This window comes from Hemicordylus capensis, chromosome 6 (genome assembly GCF_027244095.1).
Source record: "Hemicordylus capensis ecotype Gifberg chromosome 6, rHemCap1.1.pri, whole genome shotgun sequence".
In the NCBI taxonomy this organism is placed as follows: domain Eukaryota; kingdom Metazoa; phylum Chordata; class Lepidosauria; order Squamata; family Cordylidae; genus Hemicordylus; species Hemicordylus capensis.
This window is the reverse complement of record NC_069662.1, coordinates 72,372,245-72,381,598: the sequence shown is the minus strand read 5'-3', so window position 1 is coordinate 72,381,598 and position 9,354 is coordinate 72,372,245. Positions and strand designations below refer to the sequence as shown.

The window sequence follows — 9,354 nt, the reverse complement described above, 5'->3', positions numbered from 1 at the left end:
AGAGTTATGCTGCTAGAGTTATGATTGTCAAGTAACTGAGGGACAGGAGTATTCTTCCTGCCCTAGAGGCACGCACGGTGCACAGGTCTCCCCATTTCAGAGCAGGAACCAGAATGCCCTACAAAACCTCCGAAGCTTCCAAATGTTGTTCTGTACATAAGCAGAACTCTTGCTGCAGAGACCATGGAGGAGAAGAAGAGGTGTGTCTTTCAGAATAATGTGTTTTTAATTATAATAATAATAACAGTAACAATAACAATAATAGAAATAATAATAATATACAAAAATAATCATATTTACAAAAAAAACAAAGGTTGGTGTTTTACAGATCACCTTCCTCCCCGCTCAGTAGCGCTTCTTCAGTCTTCGCTTTCTCCCCCCTCGCTTCCTGCACCCGAATTTCTGAAAAAATGAAGTAGATAAAATCATTAAATTAAAATGCACTCAGTAAATTGGGTTTCCCCCAGTGAATCTGGGAGACATTTCTTTGTTGCCATTACAATGGCAAACTAGAAACTGTGGTCTGGTTTTCACAATTGCTTTTCCATAACCTTCAAACCTTGCTTTGTGGTTTGCCAGCACAGCCCAATTCTGGCTCTCACAGATCTTTGACAGGATTGCAGGTACACAGACAAGGTGTCTTGCAGCATTCCCGCTCTAAACCTGGTCTCCTACGGACTGAAATTACTGCAAAACCGTAATTCCTCATAGTGGGCTGGTTTATACAATTCTAATTCGAGTACGAGACGTGCCACGAAGTCTTGTGCCTAAAAGCAAGATCTGCTCATGAGCAATCCAAGGGTTTGCTGCCCAAGCCGTAGGGCTAGAGGCAGGAACTCTGGCCATGGACAGGAACTGTCTGTGACTTCCACTGCGCAATGAGAAGTCAAGACTTCCCCAGCCATGGTGCTCTGACTCTCAGACATGCTCTGAGCAAACTGCATGCTTGATCCAAAAGCTCTTGTCTCCAGCCAACAGCTTTTCTCCTTCAGCTGAAAGATCCACTGCTCTCAAGCCTCTGATCCTGGTAATATCCTGCCTCTCCAAGCCTTGGATCCTTCCATCCTTTCCCCTTCTTCTCCTTTCCCCTCGTCCCTCTACTAATTCCTGATCTCCCCAAACCATGCCAGTCCTCAGCCTTCCTTACCACCACCCCTTTTTCCATCTCTATCTGAGTTGTATTAGGCTCTAGGAAGATTTAATACACACACATGTGTTAGTTAGGAACACTGGGTGAATATTGTTGCTGGTTAGGGTTGAAATACTGTTAGTAATATTGATAGAATGTTCTGCTTTCTGCTCAGTTAGATTGATGTTGTTATTCTTTTATACTCAATAAAGCCCATTGAATCATTTAGGTTTGGTTTGATCTCCTTTCTTCCTTGCGTCCAGATCCTACATGGTCACTATATAAAAGAACTTGGTCACTTGGTGACACTATGAGACAGGCCTCATTTTGTATGCTAGCTAATGAGCATATTCAGTATATAAATCAGGCCTGGACCACAACAGGAGGAAGCAGAACACAGTGCTACAATCCAAAAGGAAAAAAGAAAGCGTTGCAGAGCATCTATAAGTGTCAAAAGTTGCATGCTGAGAACGGTTAGTTGCACTAACAGCACTACAGTGGAACAGTGAGGCAAATCAACATTATGCAATAGATGCAGGTACCAGTCACCTCAACTGTTTTGCTTTTTTAATTAAAATCAGCTAGTGAAAAACTATACGTCTGAGCAAAGGGACAAAAAGCAAAGGATCATGATATTTTCCCCCAGCAGTTATTTTTTTCCTCCTTAATGTTGCCCTCTCAAGGCTCCTTTTCCATCCATGTGAGAAAAAAGCAGCCAGAGGTAAAAACACTCCACCCATTTCTCTGCTGAAACTCGCAACTGCCAGTGGCCATGTGTAATTCGAATCACAACCACCCACACCCGAGAGAGTATTACATGTGTCTGTTGTAGAAGGCACATCTTAGCCCTGAGACTGCTTCTACAGCTAATCTGTGGAATGAAGAAGAAAAAAGCCCACTAGCATCACTAAAGATGAACCATGAACACTACTGGCATAAGAGTTATGCCTTCTACAAAATAATTCAAAGCAATTTATTTCGGCAAATCCCTATTCCACGAAAGCAGACAGCAAAGCTATTACCCATGAGCTGCTGGAAGGGCAAACCAGCTCAGCTAAGTACCTACTGTCTTCCGCACCCCTCCCCTCTAACCCCCTCCAACAACAGAGCACAGAGAAAAGCCCACCCAAAGAATGGAAGATTGGATTTGAGCTGGATGGTGAGAGGGGTTGCCTGCAAAATTTTGTTTACTGAATAAGAAGCACACCTTGGAGTGAAGAGGTGCTTTCACGCAGCAAGCCTACCCTGAAATGCGACAGAAGAGCTCCCTCCGGCTCTTTAGAGCTCTAGGCCACGCCCTTTTGCATGTGAAGTATCACATGATGACATCACACGCAAAGGGGTGTGGCCTTGAGCTCTAAAGAGTTGAAGAGAGCTCTTCAGTCTCATTTCAGGGCAGGCTTGCTGCCTGAAAGCATCTATTTTCCCCCTCTGGAGGAAGAGAAAGGGGAATAGATGCTTTAAGGCAGCAAACGCTCCCTAAAAATAATCGGAAAGTCAGTGCTCTGGGGGGGTAGGGGCGGGGGCGCAGGCTCTCCGCCGGGACTCAGATTTCTGTTGTGCGACTTGCGCGGCTGCGTGAGTGGTGGTGGCAGCAGGCACCCAGCAGGGGGGGATTTTCCAAAACAAACCAACCAACCCTGAAAAAAACACACACAACTGTGGTGGTTGGGTGCGGGGCATGGCAAGCACTTGGCGCTCCCCTGCAACTGGCGCCTAGGGCACGTGCCCTGCCTGCCCCACCCTGATTACGTGTCTGCATGGCCCATTCAGTCAGCGAGTGCTTTCTGCGCCGGCCCAGTAGGGTTCTTCCTTCCTCTCCCTGTCAAGCAAGGCAAAGAAGCCCCCAGCTGGGCCAACACAGAATGCACTCTCCAGTTGGATGCGCCACACATGCTGCTCAGCCCCAGAAACGCCTCCTGCATTGGTGTCCTGACACAGGGTGGAAGGGGTATGGCCGGCAGGGGACAGCACAGCCGGGAAAAGCCTGCCATCAGAGGAGGAGGCAGCGGCAGTAGCAGTATGTGTGTAGGGAGACCTGGTGCTGGCAGAGGAGACCTCGTTGGGTGGCGGGGGGTCCGGCCTGGCAGCATTGGCAGGAAAAAGGCAGGCACCTGCCTGTCCAGGGTTGCTGCCAGCCATCCTACGCCCCGGAAAGAGACTGGGAGTGGGTGTTGTACTGAAAACAACTTTCTCTGGCCCACCTTTAACAAGCAGAGATTCCATTTCTTTTCTGACTATGTCTTAGTGGGAACTGATTCATTTGTGATTGTTTTAAGCCTAAGTATATTGCAATGCATGCAGAGCATCCTATATTAAGTCTGCTCAAAGGGGGAGTGGATGGTTCATGTAGGGTATAGTCAACTGGCATGAGTAAAAGGTTGTGCAAATTAGCTACCTTGAAAAAAATGTATCTGACAATCGTACTTTGTACTAGGCTGTCTTACAGACCAGCTCTAAAATGACGAGGTTAATGAAAGGAAGAAGCAGGCCCAGATTACTCTACATTTACTTACCCCATGTAAAGGCGGAGGTGCAGATGGAGGTACGGACTGATGTACGGATGGAAGTGCGGATGGAGGGGCAGATAGAGGTACAGGTGGAGGTGCAGATGGAGCTATAGACTGATGTATGGATGGAGGTGAGGATGGAGGTGCAGATGGAGGTACAGACTGATATACGGATGGAGGTGTGGATGGAGGTTCAAACAGGGGTGGTGTTGTGGACCTGACAGAATGAAAACAGACATTAAAGAAAATCTGCTGCATCTAGGCCAGCCTGAGCACATTTGCTTACAGCACTACACAAACCAACCAGATACACCTTTACTCCAAACAGTCTGTGCTCTATCAGAGGCAAAGGTGCACCTAGGTAATTTTGGAGCCTGGACCTAAAGGTTTCTGGAGCACCCCACCCTGCAACTTAAGCATCATGCCCCTACACACGCATACACACATGCAATATTTTTAATACGTGGGTTCTTGAGGGCACAAACAGCAACTGAACTCACAAGAATGTTAGAATATAAAACAGATGTACACTTATGCAGATATGCACTAGCAGAAATGTTTCAACACACAACATAACATATTCCCATCCCACATATCTCCCCCCACCACTCCCCCCTCTGTCTCTAAAGCAGCTGAAACAGGTCACAGTTATACTTGAGTGCCTGGTCCATTGAGGGCCAGTGGAGACCACACCACCCAAAACAAACTAAAAAGGATTTGGGGGCCCCCAAGGGGTGTGGAGGCCAGTGTTGCCTCTAGCAGGGATTTCCGGATACTGTTCACTACAACTCCCAGCAATAGCCTTTGGCTGCAATGGCCTTTGGCTGGGGATTCCGGGAGCTGTGGTCAACAACATCTGGGAATCCCTGTTAGAGAGAACACTGGTGGAGGCCCTGGACTTCGGCCCCAAAGTTCAAAGTGCCTTGCTCCATATGTCCCAACCAGGACCTTAAGTTCTTCTTCAGAGGCCCTCCTCTGAGTGCCCTTGCCAAAGGAGGTGAAGTGGGTGGCTACTAGGGAGAGGGCCTTTTGGGTGCTGACACCCCATTTATTGCATTTTGTATTTCCTCTCACCACCCCCACCCCTGCCCCTTTTGGTCTCTTATGATTTAATGTGTTGTATGTTTTCATTTCATCTATTAATTTCATGTTGTCAGCCATCCAGACAACAATTTGTTATGGGATAGCTAACAAAGTTGTTCATCACCATCATCGTTATCGTCATCATCATCATCATCATCGCCACCTTAAATTTATTACAGGCTGATATCCAGAGCAGCAAACAGAAAATCTGCTCCTAACTCAGCCAGATTGTTCCGGAGCAGAGGGCAGAGGCGGATCCAGGGTGGGGCAGCCAGGGCACGTGCTCTGGGCGCCCCCTGAAGGGGGCATAATTTCCATGCCCCACCATCACAAGATTCAACCAGCGGGCGCCGCCGGAAGGTCCCGGTATCTCCGGATCCCAGGTGGCCGGCGAGCGGACCAGTGGCACCTGAACCCCCCCCCCCCACTCACTTGCACAGGCTGAAGCAGCACACTCACACGAGATCTCTGGGCAGCGTGGGACGGGGGCGGCGGGTGGGTGCTCCTATTGGATGGTGGAGAGCGCAGGCCAGGCCCGAGAGCTTGTTGGGCCACCCGCACCAAGCAGGGTCCACGTGGCAGGGAGACTCGCAGCAGCAACCGCTGGGTGTTTTCATGCTGCTGTTCCGTAGTTTGTGTGCTGCTGTTTGTTGCCCAGCAGGCCACACAGCGTCTGCCTGCCCTGCTGGCTGGCTGCATTCTTGCATCAACTGCATACAGATTAGTCATAGGAAGGTAAAGAGTACTGATGGGGGCAGGAAAGAGCAGCCAGAATTGCTCCCCTCCCCCAGGGGCGTATCTAGGGCAAAGAGCGCCTAGGGCAAGCACTGGAATTGCGCCCCTGGGGTTGCCAGGAGTCAACACCGACTTGACAGCACACTTTACTTCTCAGCAAGGTTCAGAAGTCACATGAGGGAGAGACATCCATGGATGGCAGAATGTCCATCAAGTGTTTTGAAATCTCAATCTCAAAGTTGAGACATACCTACAATCCGGAAAGTACATCCTTCCAGAAATCCCTCAGGGACCTCTTTTTGCAGGCAATGGATAATGACAGAGGCAGGGAGAACAGTGAACATCGCTCCTCCCTCCTGCTGCATGCACACTCTGCTGCTTGGGAACGTTCTGGATGAGTTAGGAGCAGCCTCTTGCTGCTCGGGATGTCAGCCACTCTTTTCCATTCGATTGGCTGCGGTGCCTTCCCACTGCGCCCTCTCCTCCCTCTTAAAGAGAGGCCTAAACATAGTTACATAGGAAGTTGCCTTCCACTGAGTCAGACCATTGGTCCCTCTAGTTCAGAAACTTAATGGGGTTTGAGGCGGCATTCTTCTCCTCCCTCGTCATTTGGTCATCACTTGGCAATTATTTCTCAAAGACAGCAGCTTTTTCAAAGTCGCTCAGCTGTAGCGCTAGATCCAGTGTCAGCTCCAGTGCCGATGCTGCCCGAGGTGAGGTCCATGCGCTGCCGGCCACACCCTTGACACTGACAGCAGCATCCGGGGACAAGGCCAGAACTGCCTCTTTCATGCCCCCATTCCTCTTCACTGCCATGCGGAGGGACTTTGAACTGCAGATCAGCAGTGTGGGAGGAACCAGCTCCCTTTTCACCCTCCTCACTGCTGAACCTGCAGTTCAAAAACCCATCCCCAATGGGGAAGAGCGAAGGAGGTCATGGAGACAGGGAGGGAGGGTGGCGGGGAGCCAGAAGTGGCTGGCAGGTGAAGTGGCATCTGGCCGGCGAAGGGCAGGGCACTCAAGTGGGACTGTTATTCTGCAAGCAGAAGCGTTTGCTCTCATTGTGCTTGAAATGCAGAACTGATTCCAAGTGTGTGAACAGGGCGCTTTCCGGATTGCACGCTATCACACTGTCACAAAGGGTCCCTTCAGTGTGCTTCTGTGGAGCCTGTGTTTTGACATCACAGCCCCTGTGTTGTAAGGAAGGTGCCTTTCCTATTTCCGACGCCGCCTTTTGGATTTTATTGCTGTGTCACAGCCCTATAATGTTGCATCTGCATTGCAAAAATAAAATAAAATAATAGCTGTGTCTGCCCGTTGTAGGAGGCTTTCCCCCTTATAATGGCTCTCTAATGTCGGTTGAATTTGGCACCACAAAACGTTGCAGTTTACACCGCTTTTTGCGGTGCACGGCTCACAATCTGGAAAGCGCCCTGGTGACCAAATGATGGCCAACCTGCACATGACCTGAGAGCCATCATTAGAAGACAAGTGCAACCTGGAAGCAGACCCTTTGGACTCTCAGTCACAGGGGGCCCCAATCTGGGAATGTGTTGTGCAGCGAGGGGCAGAGTCAAGACTTTCCTACTGTGCTCTATCCATGTGAAAATTCGCCCCACCATACCAAAGCGGCCATTTGCCCCCAAAGTGGTGATTTGGCATTCAAAATGTATTCAAAATGGCATTCAAAAGGTAAAGAACGGGGGAGCAGTCTCACAAAAATAAAAGTAAAGTAAAGTGTGCCATCATGTCGATTTCGACTCCTGGAGTCCACAGTGTCCTGGGGTTTACTTTGGATAAAATACAGGAGGGGTTAACATTGCCTCCTACCACGCCATATGAGATGATGGCTTTTCAGCATCTTCCTATATTGCTGCTGCCCCATATAGTACCTGCGGGGATTCGAACCAGCAACCTTCTGCTTGTTAGCAGGATGACCCACGCGAGTGTATGGAGGAATCCTGGGGAGACCCCTGGGATCAGGAGGATTGTTTGAGCCTCCCGGCGGAGGTCTCCTGGTGTGTGGCCGTGGCACAGAGCCATGCCAAGGCGCCACACGATCAGAAAACCCGGGTTAGTGGAGCACTCACTCAGCTGGGTTGAAAGGAGGGCTACATTGGCGGGCTAGCTGCCAGAGAATCACTGGGCTCACCCACAAGCCTGGTGGGTCTCACGAGGATGGAAAACAGGGCTGGGCTCTTTTCGCCCGGTTTTCCTCCATCATGAGAATAGCCTCATTGGACAGAATACAACCATTACTTACATTCTTCTTGAGTTGGGCCTTCTTGGAGGCGATTGTTCTACCGCTGGCGGGCTTGGTGGACCTGGCGGGCTTGGTGGCGCTGGTGGCACTCTGACAAAGAGAGAAGAGCCAAAGTTATGTGGCGCTTGCAGAGCAGTAATAGGGTCTCCAATGGTTTCACAACTGGGTATCATGTCTCCAAGACTGTTTGGCTGTTATGAACCTGGCTGTCTTAGCACAGCGACACTGCACCAATTTGCCCTGCAAAAGTGGTTCCCATCATGGCCAAGATTGTGTTAGTGGTCGAAAAGAGAGAGCCTTAGCGATGAACCGCTTGTATCGAGAACAGGGTACTGGCTACACTTTTAGAAAGAGCAAATCCAAATGGTGTGCTAAGTAAGGCGAAATCCTGCAACAGGAATCAATGACGTACATGAAAGAGTATGGCATCATGTCTTTCCAGGTTTGCACAATTCCTCCGGCTTCTACAAGCCAGGGGGAGGGCACAAAGATCTATGCCCAGTGCCGAAGTCCCACATTTGATTCAGCTTTACAGCTGAATGACAGGCAAACTGTTCCAATGGGGAAGCCATTAACTGTCTCCTGAAGCGAAGAGAATACCAGGGCAAAACAACATGAACGGGGTGGGGGCTTAATTGTTCTTGTCTTCTCGACAGTGTCTCCCGCCCTCCTCCACCTCCAGATCCAGCCAGGCAGGCAGCTGTCTTTGCGCTCCCTTGCAGGCATGCTGCACGGCAGAATGGAGAGAGCCAGGACTGGCCGGGGGGCCCTCCGAGGCTGTGGGCCAGGAGGCATTCGTCTCCCTTTGCCTCATTAGCGGGACGCCCCTGGACATCAGAAATGAGAGCGGCACCTTGCTGACAGCGCAGGGACCGCGATGCCGAAACACAGGCAGGACGGAAGCACACTGAAGGGGCAGTAGTGACACGGTTGTCGCATGTAATCTGGACAGTGCCTAGGCTATGAAAGCGGATATTAAGCACAGCCCATTCCCACGCACGTCTACTCAGATTGAAGTCAATCCCCTTGCGTTCGATGGCATGGACTCCTACATATATGTAGGGAGGGGATTAATGCAGAGGGCAGCTGTTTAAATTCAGCATGAGTTCGGGAGTCAGGAAAAGCTCATTTGCAGGCTCATTCTGGGAAATGGTGGGAGAGAGGCATGGCAATCCACCCTATCAACCCCATCATTTTGTCCTCCATTTCCCAAGTTTATTTATGTTCTTGCACATTAGAGAAAGGTTTCATTTAAAAAACAAAAAATAAAACAATACCAAGCTGCCCAAGGAGTCCCTCAATGCAACTTCCCACATCAGCACCTCAAAGCTGGCAAACCTCTATTGAAAAACAATTGTGGAAGAGACATTGCAGGTCATATAGTGGCCACCAGGGCCAGGAAATGGCAGAGCATCATAATCAACCACGTTGTCATCAAACCACTCCTCATGTGCCTCAATAATGCAATGCTTGTCCACCGGGGGTGGGGGGAGACAGGAGGGGGATGCTGAAAACATCGGAACGCAACAGGCTAGCAATGACGTTGTCTAGATTCTCTGTAACAAGTCAGTGACTGAAAGAGAGTGATTCTGAAGGAAAGGGCTAGTGTGGGAGCAATCAGAGATAGGATGTTC

At 49.8% G+C, this 9,354-nt stretch overlaps 1 long non-coding RNA gene across 1 annotated transcript; it reads right to left on the bottom strand.

The window, feature by feature from the left end:
* Nucleotides 1-205: 205 nt before the first annotated feature.
* LOC128331877 (uncharacterized) lies at nucleotides 206-3,850 on the bottom strand. Its single transcript, XR_008310461.1, has 2 exons — nucleotides 3,646-3,850; nucleotides 206-402 (listed from the first exon to the last, which is right to left on the bottom strand). It is a non-coding gene; the product is annotated as an uncharacterized LOC128331877 (long non-coding RNA).
* Nucleotides 3,851-9,354: the final 5,504 nt, after the last annotated feature.